Raw genomic sequence first — 25,251 nt, forward strand, 5'->3', positions numbered from 1 at the left:
AATTAAAAAATTTAGAAAACAATAGTTAAAATAAGAAACTAAAATGGCTCAAATTGAGAAGGTTGAATAAGAGTGGGTGGAGAGCTGTGCAGAGAATGGACAGAAGATGGCAGTATTGCAGCACCCAATGGTCTCCCAGCCGACTGGTTGAATGCTGGTGACATAATTTTGTTTTTTGGAGTAAACATTAAGGTTAAGGGTTTCCGTGTACCCAGAGATAAGATATCTTAAAAGAATACACTCATATGGGAATAGGAGTTTTACTTTCTGAGTTTTATTTAGGCAAGGGACTTTGAGAAGATAAAGGGTTCTTTTGGTATGTTTAGATATGGAACACGAATGTAGGTGTAACATTTTGACCTGTTTTCTGTTTCCATTGCATTTTCCGGCGACTTGATCACTCGCGGGGAAATGTGGTGAGAATAATGAGATTGTGTCATTTGGGATACTAGTTTTGAGGTAAATTGATTATAATAGAGTTTATAACTCTTGACCATAAGGTAAGCATTTGTATTGGCCATTAGAAGATAAAGATAGGTTAATTAAGGTTATGTTAGGACTTTAAAGATTGACACTATAAGACCTGTTGTTATTTTTAAATCCATGCAGATAAAGTCAAAACAGTGAGACACTTAGTTAATATTGTAAAGGAACACATAGAAAAAGGCAGACAGATGGGTCTACCCCGCACTGTTGAGACCTTGAAGGTTTGAGAGCAGAGTGGGGAGGGTGGACCAGGAAATGAGCAAGGTGGGCTGTGAAATAAGATAGGAGGGAAATGGGTTAACATATATAAGCAGCACAGATACATTTCAAAGTAGATAGGTCACTTGACAGAGAATTGGAAAAGAATAGATATGGATGTGCGCCCAGGGGAGAATTGGATATGCGGGGAATAGAAGGGACGTTCCTATAATATGATGTACAAGGTTATTATTTAGAGTAGGTAAGGTTGATACCTGGCCAGAGCCAGGTATCAAACGAAGGAGGGTACATTGTGGACTGGGAAAGGATGGGGCCCATTGGATAATAAACTTATTTAAAATTAAACATTTATAGCTAAAAAATTAGGCATAGAAGTTAAATATATAATCAGAAAGAACAAATGAGGAACTGTTTGTTAACCAAACCTGTATGTCCAAGAGTTTATACATTGCAGGTGAATCAAGGGAGAAGGTGAATCACTCGACCTGGGGGCATATCGCACTTGGAGGGTGAGACACACTGACACTGCCGAATGATCACAGAGTTAAGGAGAAGAACCGTTGCTAATAGAGCTCGGGGATCAACTCCTTAATGAAGATTCCCTGACCCTGACCTCTCAACCCTGTGTACGTTCATAGAAGTGAAAGTGTTGCTTGATCTCTGGCTGATGATGTGTTCTCTGGGAGAGGGTGGGGTTTTACAGGACTGCTTGTAGTCCTGAGCTGTATGATCAGGATACGATGGGGATGTTACCATCGCGGTGCTGCCAGAACCACCACCAGTTCCAACGGACCAGGGTTCAGCCGGTCTCCTCCACCACTTCAAGACCAAGTCCCACGCCATCACCTAAGCTCTCCAATCTGGTACAGATAATAAATATAAAAGACATCTCAGATAGTGAACATTTGGGGACTGAAACTGGTTATGAGGAAAGGGAGAATATGTGGTTGGCCTACAAAACACTTAATAGAAAGGACTGTGTCGTATGTGGACATGCCAGACCTATTCTGGCTGCTCACCCATTTGTCCTAAGTAATGGGGAAGGTTGGATGTGCATATTGGAAAAGTTCAAGCCAAATTCAACCCTGTGTAAGACTCTGAGTCTTGTGTTCCCAGTGGTCCCTCCCCAGAAGGTACCGTGGGGAGTTAAGGCATATGGGGGACATAACAGCTGTATCACTGGTACAGGTAGAGGTATAGACTATGGAAGGCTCCCTGCTACTACCTGCATCACTAATACCACTATTAACTAGAGGTGTTGCTGATGTATGGTGGATGTGTGGACCTGCCAGGCGGTTGACCCTATTTTTGAAAGGAAATTGTCGTTGCTCATGTGCTTTGGCCAGTCTGATACCACCATTGCCTATTATTATAGCTAATCAACTTCTGGGAGCTACACAGGACACAGAGGCTTGGGACCAACCCAGGAGACGGCAGAAACGTGACGCTCCTTGGTCCGAGGGTACAGATAACATGCACACCAACCTGTTGGGGGTCCCAATAGGGGTCCCCCACGAATTCCAGACATTAACCAGGAATGATGGCCTGTGGCATCTGATGCCCATCATTGGCCCAGCTATTGTTGATGCTAAAACAAAAGGTCTGGATCAATTATATCTACTATAATTAATGATGATTTGTCAAACACACCCACACAGGACTTACAGGGATGGCTGAACAATTGGATGCTACCTCACAAACCAGTAGACACAATAGACTAACACTGGACATAAGTCTGGCCAACAAGGGAGGTGTAACAGTGTTGCACGTTTGTTCCTAACAATACTAGTCCGGATGGGAGCATTTCAAAAGCTCTGAGTGGGTTGGCAAGGTTATCAGTGGAGATGAAGGGTCTTGCAGGTGTGGAGGAGAGTGGACTGTTCCCCTGGCTGGGTGGTTGTTTTGGTAAGTACACTGCAATGATGATTACTGGATTTCTGACACTAGTTGTTGTTTTTCATTTCTGTGTAGCCTGTATCGTACCTTGTTTGAAGAAGTTTGTTACAGATGTGTAAGGGGCCTCTGGTATGATGCCGCTGCTTGATGCTCCAGTTGGAGAGGCAGATACGAAAACGAGCTTCCGCAGGAGAGTGGACTGACAGAGGAGGACCCTTGGTTTGCTGTAGATGATGTTGTTGAATGAATAAAAAGTGATGTTTGTCCTCCCTGTGGTGAAGGTTTGAAGTTCCCGGGTGGCGACGAGCCCACCTGGTACAGGTTGTATAGAGGGATGGACCGGAGGGTTTAACATATTCTCGTTTTTTGGTTTACTAATGTGTGGTTGGCCACTCCAGGAGTAGTTATTGGAGTGGTCTCCTTTTTGGTCCTTGCTCATTTACGACTCAACTTACATTGATGCTATTGGTGTCCCTAGGGGGTGCCAGATGAATATAAACTGGTGGACCAAGTGAAAGCTGGGTTTGAATCTTCTGTCTGTTGGTGGTGAACAGTTAATAAAAATGTGGACAGAATTAACTACATTCATTTTAATGTCCAGAAACTGGGCAATTGGACTCAACAAGGCTTCGAGGCAGTCCATGGACAATTGGCAGCTACGTCCCTGATGGCATTTCAAAATAGAATCGCGGTTGATATGTTATTGGCTGAACGGGGGGGGGTCTGTGCAAATGTTTGGTGAACAGTGTTGTACTTTCATTCCCAATAACACAGCTACGGATGGGAGTCTGACTGTAGCATTGGAGGGACTTCGTACCCTTAATGGTAAGATGAAACAGCATTCTGGAGTGGACACTACTATGTGGGACTCATGGATGGATGCTTTTGGTAAATATAAGACGCTGGTTTCCTCCATCCTAGTATCAATTTCTGTTTTTGCGGCCATTCTTGTACTTTGTGGATGCTGTTGCATTCCATGTGCGCGCACGCTTGCTAGCCGTGTTATAACTGCAGCCATAGACCCTAATCAGGAAAGGGCCCAAATGTTCCCATTGCTTGAGGATGGGGAAGCTGGACCTGTCTATCTATTTGAGGACTAAGATACTTTTATGTCACGTCTCTTGTGAGACGTGAAGAGAGGGAATTAAAAAATTTGTCTTCTGACAAATTTTATCCCTTAGCTTTGTCTTTTTAGATACTTTTATGTCACGTCTCTTGTGAGACGTGAAGAGAGGGAATCAAAAATTTGTCCTCTGACAAATTTTATCCCATAGCTTTGTTTTTTTTTACTTTTATGTCATGTCTCTTGTGTGATGTGTAGAGGGGGAATTACAAAATTTGTCCTCTGATAAATTTCATCCCATAGTTTTTGTTTTTTACTTTTATGTCACGTCTCTTGTGAGACGTGAAGAGGGGGTTTTGTAAGGAATTGTATTAGATATTGGTAACTTGTTTTAACAACTTCTCAACATTAGCTATGGTTGACACAATATACACACTCCCTTTTATATTGGACATATGCTGGACTCATTGGACACATGCACGACACCCACAACTCCCCTCCCCCATGACAATCACTCAGACACACACAACTCAGGGTTGGAGCTCCAGACAAAGAACAATCTCAGGAACCAATGGAACGTCGACATCAGGCCGAACAGGATTACCCACGACCCAGATCGACCAATCGGAAGGCCAGACTTCAGATCAACCTACTTTGCTAGTTGTCTATATAATCTGTATGTACTGTGTAGAGCGCTCTCTCTTCCGGACGATTTCATACAAATCAGACAGAAAGAGCCGTGCTGCACGCTTTGCCTAATATCTTTACACTTGAATAAAACGGCCTTATTATACAATTATCCACCTCGTCCTATGTCTCCACTTGATCTCCTGTCTCAAGTAAAACGAATTATCAACAATTCCCTTCCCAGGTCAACATAATGTTCCCATAACATGTATCAAGATCAAATTACATTCTAAACATGGTTATTTATGCATGAAGGTCAACAGACCTGGTATCAATTAAATATTTACTTGATGTTGTGCTATAGCTGTTAAAAAAACTGTAGATTGTTGTACATTTAATTAGTGAGGTAGTTAAGTTGAATACTCACTTTTAGTGTGGTTGTACTGATCTGTTGATTGTTGTCCCCTGTTGTGACTGTGAGAGCCTATATTCAGTTAGGTTTCGTTTTCCTCGTAACTAGTCATTTCTAGCCAATGGGCGAGTGTTGCTAGGCAAAAATATTTAAATTCAGGACAGGCAGAGGATGAATTCTGATTGGGTGTCGCTGCATATCAACCTCCTCCTTACAAATTAACTTTGGCTGTCTGCCCAGAGTCAGAAGGTATACCAAATCTCTGAGTAAAATGAAATGTGTCTGACACCTTTAGGGGAAAAGGTATATGATTTATTTATTTATTTTTTATTTATTTTTTACAGCATTTTAAAATGTAACGATGTAGTTGTCTACCCTGGTCCCAGATCTGTTTGTGCCCTTTCCAACTCCATTGATCACTATCAAGCCATGCCAATGAGTGACAAGTAGCTGTAAAGATAGCACAAACAGACTGGCACTCAGGGTATTAGTGGCCTAGGTCTTCTAATGTAATTGTTGTAAATCATTTAGTTAGTAAGGTAGTTAAGTTGAATAGTCACTGTTAGTGTAGTTGCACAAATCTGTTAATTGTTGTCGCCTGCTGAGAGGTGAAGCTATTAGCTGGACCTTACAGGAAACTGACAAAATAAAGGAAACACCAACATAATGAGTCTTAATAGGACGTTGGGCCACCACAAGACGCCAAAACTGCTTCAATGTGCCTTGGCATAGATTCTACAAGTGTCTGTCTATTAGAGAGATGTGACACCATTCTTCCACAAGAAGACACCCTCAGCAGGGTCTGAAAGAAACTTTTTGGGACCCCGCACAGGCATCTATTTTACTCTATTTTAGCTGTGTTAGGTTAAATCAGACTCTACCTGTCTCTACCCTTGCCCCTTGCAGTAGACCTCCACCAGTGGATATCAACCAGGACTCTGTTCCTACAGTAGACCTACACCAGTGGATATCAACCAGGACTCTGTCCCTACAGTACACCTACACCAGTGGATATCAACCAGGACTCTGTCCCTACAGTAGACCTACACCAGTGGATATCAACCAGGACTCTGTCCCTACAGTAGACCTACACCAGTGGATATCAACCAGGACTCTGTCCCTACAGTAGACCTACACCAGTGATTCTCAACGAGGGCTGATGGACCCCTAAGGGTACTTGGCCTTTCTAAAGGGGGTACTTGGCCTTTCTAAAGGGGGTACTTGGCCTTTCTAAAGGGGGTACGCGAGAAGACTCATTATTTACCGGTAAAATTTAATGATGGTTTACTTCAGAGGTAATCCGGGCTGAGCAGAATATACTTGGTGGTACAGTAACTGAAAAAGGTTGAGAAACACTGGCCTTCTCATCTAGTGTTGTGTTCAAGGTCACCAATCGAAGGACCCATCAGACCAAATAGGGGAAAACAGTCAAAGAATAATGATGATTTCAGTTGTTAAAAAGTATTTATTACAAACTCCTCACAATAGCTTGCATATATTTGTATATTTTTCCTTCAGAAATAATTGTGTGTTAAAACAAAAGACAGTGACCTAAACAAGTGTCTGGACCTCTGTAATGGTTACACCCCAGGTGTATTTTCTAAGACACTACCCAATCTTGGGGGTTGGGATCATAACATGGTTAAGCTCATCCCAGTCTACAAAGCACGTCTGCCACAAGAGAAGGCTAAAAAGGTGGAGATTAAAAGCTGGACTCCTGAAGCCCTCCAGGTCTGTTTTGAGTCCACTGACTAGGCGGCCCTGATGGACAGAGCCGATGACCTGGAAGAGGCAGCAGATATCGTCTCTGAGTACGTTAGTTTCTGTGAAGATCTCATTATTCCAAAAAATAAAGTTAAGATCTTCCCCAATAATAAACCGTGAGTAACTCAGGAATTAAAAGAGCTCCTCAAACAGAAAAAAATAGTGTTTAAACCTGGTGGCAGTAAAGAGGAAAGGAAAAATATTCAGAGACAAATTAAAAGCAAAATTAAGGCAGCATACAAAGACAAATTAGAAAACCTCTTCAAGGACGGTAGGAAAGCCTGGCAAGGGCTACAAACCATCACAGGCTACAAATCAAAGAGACATTGCATGACCGTCAAAAATGACCTTGCTTTTGCAAATGATTTGAACAGTTTCTATTGTAGGTTTGACGTGTGATTTTACATCGCTGCGGTAGGTGGCGTGGAAAGTATAGACAGCTTACCAGCTGTTGATATACAGATCTCTGTGAATGACGTCAAGCAATACTATCCACGTGTCAACCCACGAAAATCATATGGTCCAGACGGCGTCAGCAGCAAGGCACTTCAGGCATGTGCAGACCAGCTCGCTTTACCATTCCAGAAGCTGTTCCAGCTGTCACTGAACCGTGGGATAATTCCAGACTTATGGAAGAAGTCGCTGATTGTCCCAATACCTAAAAACAACAGTCGAAAAGAAAATAACGATTTACGCCCTGTAAATCCACCAACCTGTACACTTGACATCTGTACTTATGAAATGTTTTGAAAAAATAATATTTCAAAAACATATTCTCTCTGGTCTCTCATCCCAATTAGACTCAAACCAATTGGCCTACTGTGCCTCCATGAGTGTTGAGGATGCGTTACTGGTCATGCTGAACAATATCTACCAACATTTAGAAAAGGCAAGTAGCCTAGTGAAAATTGTATTCATTGACTTAAGTAACGTGTTTAACACCATCCAACCCCACCTACTGGTGGATAAACTGGTGAATTTGGATGTCAACTCTCTACTGATCAAGTGGATTAATAGTTTCCTTGTGAACCGTACTCAACAAGTGAAGTTTAACTCCGCAATCTTTACACCTAGAACTGTGAATACGGGAGCCCCTCAAGGTTGGGTACTTTCACCGATACTGTACACTCTGTAGACAAGCCCCTGACTCAGCCCATAAGAGTTTTAAATATTCAGATGACACTGCTGTTGTGGGTTTCCTCCACCCAGACCAAGCCTCACTTCAAGGTTTTGACAGAGAAGCGGCAAAATTCATCCAGTGATGTGTAAATAACTTTCTTGAAATAAACATTAAGAAAACAAAAGAGATGGAAAATGATTTCAGAAGGAAACAAAACTCTACTACCCCCTTCGAAGATCAATGGGGATTCAGTGGATAGAGTGGCCACATATAAGTACCTGGGAATCGAAATGACTATGCCTTTGCAAAGATAAAGTAATTGCAACAAATAATGTTTTTTTTTACGCAAACTGAACCATTTAAATGTCAACCGCCATATCTTCCAAATGTTCTATGAATCTGTCCTGCAGTGTACTGTCCTTTAGTCTGATCTGTTCTATAAATCTGTCCTGCAGAGTACTGTCCTTTGGTCTCATATGTGTGTTCGGAAACATGCGAGTGCAAGACCAAATCAAGTTTCAGTGCTTGATTAAGACGGCGAGAAGGATAATTGGTATATAGATCAAGCAGAAAACTCATCCTCCTAAAACTTGAAAAGATTTTACAGGACATACTCATCCCCCGGACAAGGGGAAAGAGACTTTAGCTATAGCACTTTGAATTAATTATTTTGTGTCGTTTCTGTGTTATCATGTTTTATGTACTGTCTTTTTAAGCATGTGACCACATGAATTTCCCCCTGGTGGGATAATAAAGTTGATCTGAATCTGAAGTGACAGAGAAGTTTACACTACTGTTAAATTTGTAGAGATTTTCAAAAAAATGTAGATTCTTCATCTGAATCATTAGTTGCTTTCCCCTCCCTATCAGAAGTCAGTGTCCAGTGAAATGGATCCTGCTGCCAAACCTAATGATATCGCTACTGATGTTTTCGGGAATTCAATAGGTGACAGAAGAGTGAGTGAGTGACAGAAGAGTGAGTGAGTGAGTGAGTGAGTGAGTGAGTGAGTGAGTGAGTGAATGAGTGAGTGAGTGTGTGTGTGTGAGACATAGTACCCAGCCCAGCTGAGTGCTGCTCTCCTCCCACTCCTCTGTGCTGAGCTGTGCTCCAGTGAGACAGTCTGGTCAGTCTGTGTTTATGACAGAGGAATGAACACACCATCACAGACCTCTGGGCTCTACCACACACATATTTTATTAGGATCTCTTTTAGTCCTCATTCAGACTAATCTTCCAAGAGTCCTTAAACATTAAAATACATTTTATAATACGGTCACATTTTCACATATAACACACTGTTTACAGACAACAGACATAATACACTGCCATATTGGCCAGATAAACACTCTCTGTGTACTCACACATACTCATTCGGGGAAAGTGTTTTGTTCAGAGGAAGAATGAAAGGTTTTTACCTTGTCAGCTCTGAGATTCGATCCAGCAACCTTCCGGGTTGATTCAGAGGGGTTGGGTTAAATGCGGAAGACACATTTCAGTTGAATGCATTCAGTTGTACAACTGACTAGGTATCCCCCTTTCCTTTCAAGGGTTTTTCTTTATTAACTCTTTCTTTATTGAGATGTTCTTTATTTCTGATGTCTTTATTGGAGCTGATTACTTATGTAATGTCACGAACGTCGTCAGGGAAATGACCGGACCAAGGTGCAGCGTGGTGAGCGTACATTTCTTTTTATTATGAATGTCGCCAACAAAACCAAGAAACAACAAAAACGACCGTGAAGCTGACTAGGGCTATACAGGCCACTAACACAGACAACTACCCACAACTAAGGTGGAAAAACAGGCTGCCTAAGTATGATTCCCAATCAGAGACAACGATAGACAGCTGTCCCTGATTGAGAACCATACCCGGCCAAAACATAGAAACAGAAAACATAGAAATAAAGAAACTAGAATGCCCACCCTAGTCACACCTAACCAACATAGAGAATAAAAGCCTCTCTATGGCCAGGGCGTGACATGTCATGACTATATTTGTGTTATTTAATTTGTATTCATCTTTAACATTTTTATACCACTTTGACATTAGAGTATTATTTTGTAGGTTGTTGACATATATATATTGATATATATATATATATATATATGTATTATTTGTAACACAATAAAATTTAAAGAAATCCAAGGGGGTATGAATACTTTTGTAAGGCACTGTACAGTCGTGGTCAAAAATTTAGAGATTGACACAAATATACATTTTCACAAAGTCTGCTGCTTCAGTGTCTTTAGATATTTTTGTCAGATGTTACTACGGAATACTGAAGTATAATTACAAGCATTTCATAAGTGTTAAAGGCTTTTATTTACATTTACATGAAGTTGATGCAAAGAATCAATTAAAGGCTTTTATTTACATTTACAGGAAGTTGATGCAAAGAATCAATATTTGCAGTGTTGACCCTTCTTTTCAAGACCTCTGTAATACGCCCTGGCATGCTGTCAATTAACTTCTGGGCCACATCCTGACTGATGGCAGCCCATTCTTGCATAATCAATGCTTGTAGTTTGTCAGAATGTGGGTTTTTGTTTGTCCAACCGCCTCTTGAGGATTGACCACAAGTTCTCAATGGGATTAAGGTCTGGGGAGTTTCCTGGCCATGGACCCAAAATATTGATGTTTTGTTCACCGAGCCACTTAGTTATTTTGCCTTATGGCAAGGTGCTCCATCATGCTGGAAAAGACATTGTTCGTCACCAAACTGTTCCTGGATGGTTGGGAGAAGTTGCTCTTGGAGGATGTGTTGGTACCATTCTTTATTCATGGCTGTGTTCTTAGGCAAAATTGTGAGCCCACTCCCTTGGCTGAGAAGCAATGGTCTCAGGATGCTTTACTGTTGGCATGACACAGGACTGATGGTAGCGCTCACCTTGTCTTCTCCGGACAAGCTTTTTTCCAAATGCCCCAAACAATCGGAAAGGGGATTCATCAGAGAAAATGACTTTACCCCAGTCCTCAGCAGTCCAATCCCTGTACATTTTTCAGAATATCAGTCTGTCCCTGATGTTTTTCCTGGAGAGAAGTGGCTTCTTTGCTGCCCTTCTTGACACCAGGCCATCCTCCAAAAGTCTTTGCCTCACTGTGTGTGCAGATGAACTCACACCTGCCTGCTGCCATTCCTGAGCAAGCTCTGTACTGGTGGTGCCCCGATCCCGCAGCTGAATCATCTTTAGGAGACGATCCTGGCGCTTGCTGGACTTTCTTGGGCGCCCTGAAGCCTTCTTCACAACAATTGAACCGCTCTCCTTGAAGTTCTTGATGATCCAATAAATGGTTGATTAAGGTGCAATCTTACTGGCAGCAATATAATTGCCTGTGAGGCCCTTCTTGTGCAAAGCAATGATGACGGCACGTGTTTCCTTACAGGTAACCATGGGTGACAGAGGAAGAACAATGATTCCAAGCACCACCCTCCTTTTGAAGATTCCAATTTGTTATTCGAATTCAATCAGCATGACAGAGTGATCTCCAGCCTTGTCCTCGTCAACACTCACACCTGTGTTAACGAGAGAATCACTGACATGATGTCAGCTGGTCCTTTTGTGGCAGGGCTGAAATGCAGTGGAAATGTTTTTGGGGGATTCAGTTCATTTGCATGGCAAAGAATGACTTTGCAATTAATTGCAATTCATCTGATCCCTCTTCATAACATTCTGGAGTATATGCAAATTGTCACGTACTGACCATAGTTCTTTTGTATTTTCTTTGTTTTAGTGTGGTCAGGGCGTGAGCTGGGTGGGTATGATCTATGTTTTCTGTTTCTATGTGGGGTTTCTCGTTTGGCCTGATATGGTTCTCAATCAGAGGCAGGTGTTAGTCATTGTCTCTGATTGGGAACCATATTTAGGTAGCCTGTGTTCTATTGTGTTTTGGGTGGGTGGTTGTTTTCTGTCTTTGTGTGTCTGCAGCAGATAGGACTGTTTCGGTTTTTACTTTGTTGTTTTGTACTTTGTAGTGTTCACTTTCATTAAATAAGATGAACAATTACCACGCTGCGCATTGGTCCTCCGATCCTTCTAACTTCTCCTCCTCAGACGAGGAGGAAGACGAATGCCGTTACACAAATAGCCATCATACAAACTGAGGCAGCAGACTATTATCTTTTACTATTATCGATTATCTTTCAATTTAATGCACAAACTGCTGAGACAAATTTTCAAATACCCATGAGTGGAATAAACATACATAAATGTAATTATACAATAAAAATCCCTCTATTAGCTCCTCTATTGTAATTATTTCAGTAATAATTGTCTGACAGTCCCTTCCCCTGGATTAGGAAGTACAGTAGAAATACAGTAACGAAGTACAGTAGACATACAGTAATGACGTACAGTGGAAATACAGTAATGAGGTACAGTAGAATTACAGTAATGAGGTACAGTAGAAATACAGTAATGAGGTACAGTACAGTATATTACAACATTACTCACTGTGTTAATCATGTGGTGTTTTACCCTAAGTCTGACACTAGAGGGAGAACAGACCAGGGAGGAAGAACAGAGGGAGAACATAGACCAGGAAGGGAGGGTAGAGGGAGAACACAGACCAGGAAGGGAGGGTAGAGGGAGAACACAGACCAGGGAGGGAGGGTGGAGGGAGAACACAGACCAGGGAGGGAGGGTAGAGAGAGAACACAGACCAGAGAGGGAGGGTAGAGGGAGGGTAGAGGGAGAACACAGACCAGGGAGGGAGGGTAGACGGAGGGTAGAGGGAGAACACAGACCAGGGAGGGAGTGAAGAGGGAGAACACAGACCAGGGAGGGAGAACACAGACCAGGGAGGGAGGGTGGAGGGAGAACACAGACCAGGGAGGGAGGATAGAGGGAGAACACAGACCAGGGAGGGAGGGTAGAGGGAGAACACAGACCTGGGAGGGGGGGTGGAGGGAGAACACAGACCAGGGAGGGAGGGTAGAGGGAGAACACAGACCAGGGAGGGAGGGTAGAGGGTGGGTACAGGGAGAACACAGACCAAGGAGGGAGGGTAGAGGGTGGGTACAGGGAGAACACAGACCAGGGAGGGAGGGTAAAGGGAGGGTACAGGGAGAACACAGACTGGGGGGGGTAGAGAGAGGGTAGAGGGAGAACACAGACCAGGGAGGGAGGGTAGAGGGAGAACACAGACCAGGGAGGAAGAGTAGAGAAAGGCGAGAGGGAGAACACAGACCAGGGAGGTAGTGTCGTAATAAACATGTTAAATAACTGATCATATTATAAAGTGTTGAACAATCCCTGATGGTTGTCATTGTACAGTATTAATCTTCTGCTACTACTTGACATTAAGATGAGGAAGAGAGTGGTACTTCACACTGCCACCTCTTCCTCATATTTGCTTAATTTGAAAATTGTGAAATAATCAAATACATATTCAACTACCTCTTTTGCAAGTACAGCACCTCCAACTGCAAGAGCTGCTGGTCCTGATACAATGGCTGTGACACCAGTTGCTACCAGTCCAACAATCTTTCCTGATATGTCCTTGAACTTTTTCCATCTCTCCTCTTCCTTCTTCCTGATCTCCTTCTGTCTCTTCCTTTCCTTTTTCACCTTCTCTGCCCGTTTTCTGATCTCCTCCTCCTGTTTCTTCTTCTCCTCCTCTCTCACCTTCTCTGCCCGTTTTCTGATCTCCTCCTCTCTCTCCTTCTCCTCCTGTCTCTTCCTCTCCTCCTCTCTCACCTTCTCTGCCCGTTTTCTGATCTCCTCCTCCTCTCTCTCCTTCTCCTTCTGTCTCTTCCTCTCCTCCTCTCTCACCTTCTCTGCCCGTTTTCTGATGTCCTCCTCCTCTCTCTCCTTCTCCTCCTGTTTCTTCCTCTCCTCCTCTCTCACCTTCTCTTCACGTTTCCTGATCTCCCCCTCCAGTTTCTCCCTCTCTTGCTGTTCTCTCTTCTCCTTCTCCTGTTTCTTCCTCTCCTCCTCTCTCTCCTTCTCTTCCTGTTTCTTCCTCTTCTCCTCTTCTTTGATCTTCCTCTGGACCTCCTGGTACATCTCATTGGTGTAGTGTTTTCCTCCATTCTTCTTCACCATCTCATCTATCTTCTTCAGCAGCTCTGTGACCTGAGTGTTGTCATTCTTCTTTTTATTATTGAAGACATGATTTCTGCCCTTAAAGACCTTGACGAGTTTCATAAGCTCCTCACTATCCATTAGAAAGTCCACCATTGATTTGTCCTCCAGCTGGTCTCCACCGGTGAACAGAACGATGGTGTACTTTGAGGCTTCTTCTCCAAAGTTCTCCTGGATCCACTTCACAGTGTTCTGCTCCTCCTCTGTGAACCTCCCCAGTCTGATCACCAGCAGGAACACATGGGGTCCTGGGACTGACATGTAGATGGCCTTTTCTATTTCACTTTCCATCTCTTCTTCAGACATTGTTGTGCCATAGAGCCCCGGGTTTGTCGATGACATCAATCTTCCTCCCATCCACCACTCCTCTCTGTTTCTTACAGTGATCAGTGACAGACTCAGGGGAGAGGTCTTCTCTAAACGACTTTCTGCCCAGGATGGTGTTTCCTGTTGCACTCTTCCCTGATCCAGTCTTCCCCACCAGAACAATCCTCAGTTCAGAGGGATGCCCTGAATCTGTGAAAACAGACAAGATAAATGTTTCTGCCATTGTTGTTCAGAACCCAAGTTGTCAAGTTCACCACCCCCCACCCAGTTTGTTGGTTAGGCTTCTTTCCCAGTCTGCCCTGTAAGGAGTTTGCGCATGGCCAGTATCCAAACATGAATGGCTTGAGAGATGCGGTCACCGATGGAGTGTGTGTAGCTAGCTACCTAGTTTAAATATCAACAGTACAGCTACAGCATCATAACATATATTTAACACTTGATTTAGCCTACATCATCATCCTTTTTCAGTTTGATTGGCTGAAAGGAGCAGAGAGAGAGAGAGAGAGGAAGACAATACTTCAGTCTGATTGGCTGATAGGAGCAGAGAGAGAGGAAGAAAAGACAGAGGTAAATTACAATCAGTAAAATAAATAAAGCTAACCAGCAGATTAACATCAATCATCAACATCAATGATCAGCTGATAGCCCGCCCTCTTTTCCCCGTGTCAATCATGTCCTTATGAGGCACTGAACTGAGTGTGTTGTTGCAGAAAGAAATAGGCCTATGATTAAAATGTAAACTACAGAGGCATTTGGTTTTAATTTTGAGCACCTGCCCCTGAAAGGTCTGTGCATTGCCCTGGTGTGTGTACGTGCACGCATGTGTGTACGTGAGTGTGTGTTCTGTACCTTCACAGTGACAAGTGAAGGTTAGCAGACAGAGTGTCAACAGGAACAGAATCTTCAGAGTCCCTCCTCTTGCTCGTTCCATTGCTGCTACAGTCGGCCAATCAAAAACAATCAGAAACAGACAATGACCTCATTACAAAAACTAAGTCCACATAAACTAAATTGGAATTTCTTCTCAGCTATTTCACTTTAAAGCAATGTGAACAACCTGCTATAAGGTGTGATGACTCAAGGTTTGCCCACTTCAATAAGATATATAGCAGGGTTACCCAACTCGCGGCCCACAGGCTGAATTTGGCCTGCAGGTGGTTTAATTTGGCCCACCAATTTGTATGAGCAAAACATTAAGACTGAAACAACACGAGGAAATCGGCTCCAATACATTTTTATTTAAGAAATCTTTTCCTAAATATTCCCACGCATAATAGAGAGACGTGATCATACACAAATGTAAGCAAGTTTTGAAATTATTATGTTTTAGTCAAACATCTGTTTGGGCTTCTTGCAGTCAATTTCCAGTCTACAAATGATTTGTAATTATGTTCCGGCCCCTCGACCATCCCCTCCAGAAAAAAACCATCGGACCGTGGCTGAATCTAGCTGATGATCCCTGCCATATAGGCTACTTAACCCTTGAACTCTCTTAGGTAAATATCATAGACCTGGACCTGTGCTGCACTACCTTGTCCTAGACCCTCTGGTTTCTATTCAATAAAACAAGATAAATGATTCAGGTAAAAGTGAAAAAGATAATTCTCCTTTCATTGTTATACAATATTAATTAATAATTAATTATTGTCTTGACATGTCTAGTGATGTCATCGTTTGATTATGTATGCATCAATGTCAACAAACCTGGTATAAATAAAATGTTTACTCAATATTGTGCTACAGTTATTACAATACATTGTTGTACATTTAATCAGTAAGGTAGTTGAATACTCACTTTTAGTGTAGTTGCACGTATCTGTTAATTGTTGTCCCCTGTTGTGACTGTGAGAGCTGAAGCTATGTGCTGCACCTTATAGTCCCAGTTAAGTTTCGTTTCACCTGTAACTAGTCATTTCTAGCCAATGAGAGAAAGAATTCACCTCAGGACAGGCAGAGGCTAAATTCTGATTGGGTGTCACTATTATCAACCTCCTCTGACAACTCAACCTTGGATTAGCCACATCTCTGGGTAAAATGAAATGTGTTGGACAAAGACAAGTTAAAATAGCAAATAAAACATTTTCAAATGTAACTATGTAGTTGTCTAGCCTGGTCCCAGATCAGTTTGTTCTCTTTCCAACTCCATTGATCACTATCAAGCCATGACGACGAGTAACAAGGAGATTTAATGATACCACAAACAGACTGGCACTAAGGCTCATAGTTGCCTAGGTCTTCTAATGTAATTGTTTTATTCATAACTGTCCTGCTCAGTTTATAGAGAAAAAAGTGCTGTCTAGAACCTCAAATATTTTTAAAATGTTTTTAAATGTTATGTCATTTAGCAGACGGTCTGATCCAGAGTGAGTTAGTTTACTTCTGGTGCTGGAGGGGATGGCTGCTGTTTACGGGCTCCAAACCAACTGGGATGGCTGCTGTTTTACGGGCTCCTAACCAACTGGGATGGCTGCTGTTTTACGGGCTCCTAACCAACTGGGATGGCTGCTGTTTTACGGGCTCCTAACCAACTGGGATGGCTGCTGTTTTACGGGCTACTAACCAACTGGGATGGCTGCTGTTTTATGGGCTCCTAACCAACTGGGATGGCTGCTGTTTTACGGGCTCCAAAACTACTGGGATGGCTGCTGTTTTATGGGCTCCTAACCAACTGGGATGGCTGCCGTTTTACGGGCTCCTAACCAACTGGGATGGCTGATGTTTTACGGGCTCCTAACCAACTGGGATGGCTGCCGTTTTACGGGCTCCTAACTAACTGGGATGGCTGCTGTTTTACGGGCTCCTAACCAACTGGGATGGCTGCCTTTTTACGGGCTCCTAACCAACTGGGATGGCTGCCGTTTTACGGGCTCCTAACCAACTGGGATGGCTGCCGTTTTAAGGGGGTCCTAACCATCTGGGATGGCTGCGGTTTTACGGGCTCCTAACTAACTGGGATGGCTGCTGTTTTACGGGCTCCTAACCAACTGGGAAATGTTGATACTTTTTTTGCGTTGTTTCAAAAATGTTTTACTTATTTTGTACATAATGTCGCTGCTACCGTCTCTTATGACCGAAAAGAGGTTCTGGATAATAGAACAGCGATTACTCACCTCAAACTGGATGAAGGTTTTTTATTTAACGAGTCCGACGCAAAGGATGTACTGCCTTCTCGAGAACTGGCCCAAATCCCCAACATTTGCGTGAAGAAAAGTCTGAGAAAAAGGGGGCGCTAAAGTAGTGCACTACGGTCCTGGTTAAAGTAGTGCACTAGGGTCCTGGTTAAAGTAGTGTACTAGGGTCCTGGTTAAAGTAGTGCACTAGGGTCCTGGTAGAAAGTAGTGCACTAGGGTCCTGGTTAAAGTAGTGTACTAGGGTCCTGGTTAAAGTAGTGTACTAGGGTCCTGGTTAAAGTAGTGCACTAGGGTCCTGGTTAAAGTAGTGCACTAGGGTCCTGGTTATAGTAGTGCACTAGGGTCCTGGTTCAAGTAGTGTACTAGAGCCCTGGTTAATGTAGTGCACTAGGGTCCTGGTTAAAGTAGTGTACTAGGGTCCTGGTTAAAGTTGTGTACTAGGGTCCTGGTTAAAGTAGTGCACTAGTGTCCTGGTTAAAGTAGTGTACTATTAAGGGAACATGGTGCCATTTGTGACGCCTCCTACATGTGCCGATGTCTCTTTAGATACTTATCTGATCTTTTACCACATGACCATTATTATCCAATGGAACGATGATGAACTAGTTCTGCATGTTACCACATGTCCATTATTATCCAATGGAACGATGATGAACTAGTTCTGCATGTTACCACATGTCCATTATTATCCAATGGAACGATGATGAACTAGTTCTGCATGTTACCACATGTCCATTATTATCCAATGGAACGATGATGAACTAGTTCTGCATGTTACCACATGTCCATTATTATCCAATGGAACGATGATGAACTAGTTCTGTATGTTACCACATGTCCATTATTATCCAATGGAACGATGATGAACTAGTTCTGCATGTTTCCACATGTCCATTATTATCCAATGGAACGATGAACTAGTTCTGCATGTTACCACATGTCCATTATTATCCAATGGAACGATGATGAACTAGTTCTGTATGTTACCACGTCCATTATTATCCAATGGAACAATGATGAACTAGTTTTGCATGTTTCCAAACAGGGAAAGAGAAACTGTAGATAACTGCCATGATTAAAAACAGTCATGAGATGTGCAGGGGTTATTTCAGGTCAGGCTCACTAGCATAGTGACTATATTAGCTGCTGTTATTTGTTTTAGCTCCACACCTTCCATTCTTTATGCAGATAGCCGTTATTCCACTGGCTGCTCCCAGCACCAGTAAGAGTGGAGCTAGAGCCAGGGCCACTGTGGTATCAGCAGCAGCTGCTATGATCACCCCTACTACTACACACACTACTGTTACTGCGAGAGCGATGCAGAGATTCCTCTTTTTATCTACCTTCTCCCTTTTCTCTTCCTCCTTTTCTTTCTCTATCTCTACCTTTACCTCTTCTTTTAATTTTCTCTCCTCCTCCTCCTTCCTTCTTTTCTCCTCCTCCTTCCTCCTCTCCTCCGCCTCTCTGATCTTCCTCTGAGCCTTCTGGTACATCTCGTTGGTGTAGTGCTCTCCTCCGTTCAGCTCCACCATCTCTTTGATCTTCTCCAGCAGCTCTGGGACCTGAGCGGGGTCGTCTTTGGCGTCGTTGTTGAACGAGTGATACCCGCCGCCTAAAGTGATGGAGAGTCTCCGTAGCTCTTTACACATCTTCAGAGAATCTGTCACCTGTTTCCCCTTCAGCTGGTCTTTACAGGTGAACAGCAAGATGGTGTACATGGAGGCGTCCTCTCCAAAGTTCTCCTGGATCCACCTCACGGCGTTCCTCTCCTCCTCTGTGAACCTCACCCCCAGCCTGATCACCAGCAGGAAGGCGTGGGGTCCCGGGACGGACATGTTAACGCACTCCTCTATTTTCTCTTTCACTTCTTCGTCCGACCTGGCTGTGTCGAAGAGGCCTGGTGTGTCAACCACATGAACCGTCGTCCCGTTGACCTCTCCACTCTGTCTCTCACACTGTCCGGTCACTGACGCAGGCGAAGAGTCGACTTTAAATACATTCTTCCCCAGGATGGTGTTTCCTGTTGCACTCTTCCCTGCTCCAGTCTTCCCTAGCAACACAATCCTCAGGTCAGCAGTCAAACCAGACCCTGTAAAAACCACACAGATAAAGTCAATGTAGCTACCAGTAACTATAACAACAACAAAACATTAAAAGTAATTCAAGTATCACACTGTAAAATAGAGATAATGTATGTTGATTCATTTAATTCATTCAATTGATTCAATGATTCATTCAATGATTATTTTAACCATAACATCCTGCTCAAAGTTACTAGTATAGTTAGTATTATAAGTTACTAGTAGAGTTAGTATTATAAGTTACTAGTATAGTTAGTATTATAAGTTACTAGTAGAGTTAGTATTATAAGTTACTAGTAGAGTTAGTATTATAAGTTACTAGTAGAGTTAGTATTATAAGTTACTAGTAGAGTTAGTATTATAAGTTACTAGTAGAGTTAGTATTATAAGTTACTAGTATAGTTAGTATTATAAGTTACTAGTATAGTTAGAATTATAAGTTACTAGTAGAGTTAGTATTATAAGTTACTAGTAGAGTTAGTATTATAAGTTACTAGTATAGTTAGTATTATAAGTTACTAGTATAGTTAGTATTATAAGTTACTAGTATAGTTAGAATTATAAGTTACTAGTAGAGTTAGTATTATAAGTTACTAGTAGAGTTAGTATTATACGTTACTAGTAGAGTTAGTATTATAAGTTACTAGTAGAGTTAGTATTATAAGTTACTAGTAGAGTTAGTATTATAAGTTACTAGTAGAGTTAGTATTATAAGTTACTAGTAGAGTTAGTATTATAATTATAGTAAAGTTAGTATTATAAGTTACTAGTATAGTTAGTATTATAAGTTACTAGTATAGTTAGTATTATAAGTTACTAGTATAGTTAGAATTATAAGTTACTAGTAGAGTTAGTATTATAAGTTACTAGTAGAGTTAGTATTATAAGTTACTAGTAAAGTTAGTATCAACCATGAGAGACCATAACATCACAGTCCAAACAGAGTACATACCATCATGATTTGACTCAACCATTAGAGACCATAACATCACAGTCTAAACAGAGTACATACCATCATGATTTGACTCAACCACGAGAGACCATAACATCACAGTCTAAACAGAGTACATACCATTATGATTTGACTCAACCATTAGAGACCATAACATCACAGTCCAAACAGAGTACATACCATCATGATTTGTTGAGCCACACCCATCAGACTCAGGCAGCCGTTTCAGCTCCATCTCTCTGAGTGGTATAGCTATTAGGATAACATAACAAGTATATTTCAGTTAAATGTTAAACAGCTGAATTTGAAGTACAGAATCATTGTGATAGCTACACGTGTTCCAGGTTTAATGAACAGATCAGTCTGCTACATCCTTCTCAAACAGTTAATGTATATGATATTTCATTATATAATATAAGATATTAAACCAAATATTGAGTTTTACCTTCAGTCATGGTTCTGTCCTTCTTTGCCAATATATTGTCAAATGTCACCAGCTCGTCAGGTCCCCTGTGTTGAACCAGCTCGTTCAGGTCCCCTGCCTGTGTTCAACCAGCTCGTTCAGGTCCCCTGCCTGTGTTGAACCAGCTCGTTCAGGTCCCCTGCCTGTGTTCAACCAGCTCGTTCAGGTCCCCTGCCTGTGTTGAACCAGCTCGTTCAGGTCCCCTGCCTGTGTTGAACCAGCTCGTTCAGGTCCCCTGTCTGTGTTCAACCAGCTCGTTCAGGTCCCCTGCCTGTGTTCAACCAGCTCTTTCAGCTCCCCTGCCTGTGTTGAACCAGCTCGTTCAGCTCCCCTGTGTTCAACCAGCTCTCTCAGCTCCCCTGCCTGCGTTGACCCAGCTCGTTCAGCTCCCCTGCCTGTGTTCAACCAGCTCTCTCAGCCCCCCTGCCTGCGTTGACCCAGCTCGTTCAGCTCCCCTGCCTGTGTATTCAACCAGCTCTCTCAGCTTCCCTGCCTGTGTTCAACCAGTTCTTTCAGCTCCCCTGCCTGTGTTGAACCAGCTCGTTCAGGTCCCCTGCCTGTGTTGAACCAGCTCGTTCAGGTCCCCTGCCTGTGTTGAACCAGCTCGTTCAGGTCCCCTGCCTGTGTTCAACCAGCTCGTTCAGGTCCCCTGCCTGTGTTGAACCAGCTCGTTCAGCTCCCCTGCCTGTGTTCAACCAGCTCTTTCAGCTCCCCTGCCTGTGTTGAACCAGCTCGTTCAGGTCCCCTGCCTGTGTTGAACCAGCTCGTTCAGCTCCTCTGCCTGTGTTCAACCAGCTCTCTCAGCTCCCCTGCCTGTGTTCAACCAGCTCTCTCAGCTCCCCTGCCTGTGTTCAACCAGCTCTCTCAGCTCCCCTGCCTGTGTTCAACCAGCTCGTTCAGCTCCCCTGCCTGTGTTCAACCAGCTCTTTCAGCTCCCCTGCCTGTGTTCAACCAGCTCTTTCAGCTCCCCTGCCTGTGTTGAACCAGCTCTTTCAGCTCCCCTGCCTGTGTTCAACCAGCTCTTTCAGCTCCCCTGCCTGTGTTCAACCAGCTCGTTCAGATTCCTAAGCCTCGTTGACCCAGCGGTCTGAGTACTGAAGTTTTCTCACAAACAAAGAAAGGAATATCCTGTGCATCTGGCAGAATGGAGGGGAGGTTCCTGCTTCCCTGGATTGTCTACAGTTCTGACAAACATGGCCTGCGTCCCAAACGACACCCTATTCCCCTCATAGTCTGCTACTTTAGAGCAGGGCCCTGGTCAAAAGAAGTGCACTATATAGGAAACAGAGTGCCATTTGGTACGAACACGTGGACTGTTTCTCTAAACTTCCCCTACCCCCCTGCATCCCCTCGCCCCAACCCCCCAGGGACTGGAGTAGATCTGAAAGGCTTGTGTAGGTATCAGCAGTATGGTGGAAGGTCCACCTAACCTATCAGCAGTATGGTGGAAGGTCCACCTAACCTATCAGCAGTATGGTGGAAGGTCCACCTAACCTATCAGCAGGCAAGGTAGAGTCACTACCATGTTGCTTATACCTGTCCAACTCCTCCAGATCTACAGGAAGTATGTAGGCTGTAGTAATGAGGCTAGGGGTTGGTCGTAAGGCGCCAGCCTGTAAGGAACAGGCTTGAGGTCAGGCTAGGGGTTGGTTGTAAGGGGCCAGGCTCTAGGGGCCAGGCCAAGGCCAGGCTAGGGATTGTTTGAATCTGGACCGGGCCTGGAGACCCAATAGGGTGGGTATTGACAATATTGGCCAAGTTCTGAAGAATGAATGAATGAATTCATTTTATTTGACAGATTTTAATACATATAGAGTTGATTCAGCCACGTACAACAATGCATATAGCTGTAGGATCTTAATTTAATCACTGTTTTGTTGCTGAGAATTTTCCTGCTTTGTGATTAACATAAATGAACTGAAAACCCACCCTAACACATGGTCATATTAACACTATTGCTCAGTACTACAGTACTTTTGTCTAGCTAATGGCCTAACCACCGATAAAGCAACATTATCGACAAAACTTTAAAATCCTGTTGCCGCAGTGTTATTTTGCTACAGTAATATTGGTAAAATTAAGATTTTACATCTGTACATCAAAAAATGATGATTCAAACTTCTCTGATTTTCTGGTGTAGGTGTTGCTGAACCTGTAAGGGAAGTAGCTATACATGTTCTACTACAAATATAACTATTAGCAATGTGCACTTCCTGTACGGCTGTGTCTCTCTCCCTCTCTCTCTCTCAGCCTCACACAACAACTGTAACGATTTCCCTTGCAACCACATTTTAAAAACAGAAATATAATTACTGCACGTTGGCTAGAAACGTATTCAGAACTAAATTAGTGTGGTAAAACATGAGTATACATACTCACCCGACAGACGCACCATGTCCCGTCCTCTATTAACAATTCTGTACACAAATATTACACATCATATAGATATAATTAATTATTAGCAATGTGCTGTCAGAGTCGTGTGTATAGGTGGCAGGGAAGTCAGGCGCAGGAGAGTCAAACGGAGTGTAAATGGAGTCTTTTAATAAATGTCCACTTAACATGCTCCAAACACTAATATGTACATACATAAAATAAACATGGGTACGAGGACCCGTCGCGCACCTATACAACCATAAACAACACTGACATAAAACAATCTCTGATAAAGACATGAGGGGAAACAGAGGGTTATATACTCAACAGGTAATGAATGGGATTGAAACCAGGTGTGTGGGAAGACAAGACAAAACCAATGGAAAATGAAAAATGGATCAATGATGGCTAGAAGACCGGTGACGTCGACCGCCGAGCACCGCCCGAACAAGGAGAGGCAACGACTTCGGCAGAAGTCGTGACATGTGCACTTCCTGTACGGCAGACAGTTGATTCCTACATTAACTATCAGCAATGTGCACTTCCTGTACGGCAGACAGTTGATTCCTACATTAACTATTAGCAATGTGCACTTCCTGTACGGCAGACAGTTGATTCCTACATTAACTATTAGTAATGTGCACTTCCTGTACGGCAGACAGTTGATTCCTACATTAACTATTAGCAATGTGCACTTCCTGTATGGCAGACAGTTGATTGCTACATTAACTATTAGCAATGTGCACTTCCTGTATGGCAGACAGTTGATTGCTACATTAACTATTAGCAATGTGCACTTCCTGTATGGCAGACAGTTGATTGCTACATTAACTATTAGCAATGTGCACTTCCTGTACGGCAGACAGTTGATTCCTACATTAACTATTAGCAATGTGCACTTCCTGTATGGCAGACAGTTGATTCCTACATTAACTATTATCAATGTGCACTTCCTGTATGGCAGACAGTTGATTCCTACATTAACTATTAGCAATGTGCACTTACTGTATGGCAGACAGTTGATTCCTACATTTTCCTAAATTCATTGCACTTTTTTATTTCCATTTGAGAACTTAACCCACTAAGGTCAATGCCCCATGCAAATCAAATTAGCATAATACCAAAATCCCCATAAAAATCTCTCAATTTAAGCTAGACATATGTTTTTTTTGCATTGGTTTGCGTCTCAATCCACTGCATTCTCCGATGTTGCATTTTTTTGCTTTGGATGCGTCTCAATCCACCAACATTCTTCTATGTCACGTTTAAAGATAGAGGTGCTTTTATAAGATCTAGAAAACAGTGGTTAGAAAAGAACAGCAGGTATTTATTTATTTTGTAAAAGAGAAGAGGTGAACTGAATATGGTTAGGAGACTCAACATTGATGAGAAGAGGTCACCTGAATATGGTTAGGAGACTCAACATTGATGAGACGAGGTCACCTGAATATGGTTAGGAGACTCAACATTGATGAGAAGAGGTGAACTGAATATGGTTAGGAGACTCAACATTGATGAGAAGAGGTGAACTGAATATGGTTAGGAGACTCAACATTGATGAGAAGAGGTGAACTGAATATGGTTAGGAGACTCAACATTTTTTATTTTTATTTTTTATTTTACCGTTATTTTACCAGGTAAGTTGACTGAGAACACATTCTCATTTGCAGCAACGACCTGGGGAATAGTTACAGGGGAGAGGAGGGGGATGAATGAGCCAATTGTAAACTGGGGATTATTAGGTGACCGTGATGGTTGAGGGCCAGATTGGGAATTTAGCCAGGACACCGGGGTTAACACCCCTACTCTTACGATAAGTGCCATGGGATCTTTAATGACCTCAGAGAGTCAGGACACACGTTTAACGTCCCATCCGAAAGACGGCACATTGATGAGAAGAGGTGAACTGAATATGGTTAGGAGACTCAACATTGATGAGAAGAGGTGAACTGAATATGGTTAGGAGACTTAGCATTGATGCCATAGTCACTGTGGATAATAAATCAATATTAGACTTCACTGGAAACTTTTAGAAGAATTGATACTAATATGACTCTTGCCTGATTGAATTCAAATCAATTATTCAGCTCCATTCCTGATGGCAAATCTGTTGATGAGGAATTCAATAAAGTTTTCTGCGAAGATTTGACCACAAAGGAGATCAGATTTGATGTCACACAGTTAAAGAATATCACATCCCCTGGTACTGATGGGCAAACCTCTAATTCTTACTTGCCACATTTAAGAAAG

The 25,251-nt window shown here is 42.7% G+C and overlaps 1 pseudogene; it reads right to left on the reverse strand.

The window, feature by feature from the left end:
• Positions 1-21,002, reverse strand: part of LOC139568286 (GTPase IMAP family member 8-like) — a 33,788-nt pseudogene extending 12,786 nt beyond the window's left edge.
• Between the last annotated feature and the right edge of the window lie 4,249 nt (positions 21,003-25,251).

This window comes from Salvelinus alpinus, chromosome 2 (assembly GCF_045679555.1).
Source record: "Salvelinus alpinus chromosome 2, SLU_Salpinus.1, whole genome shotgun sequence".
Lineage (NCBI taxonomy): Eukaryota > Metazoa > Chordata > Actinopteri > Salmoniformes > Salmonidae > Salvelinus > Salvelinus alpinus.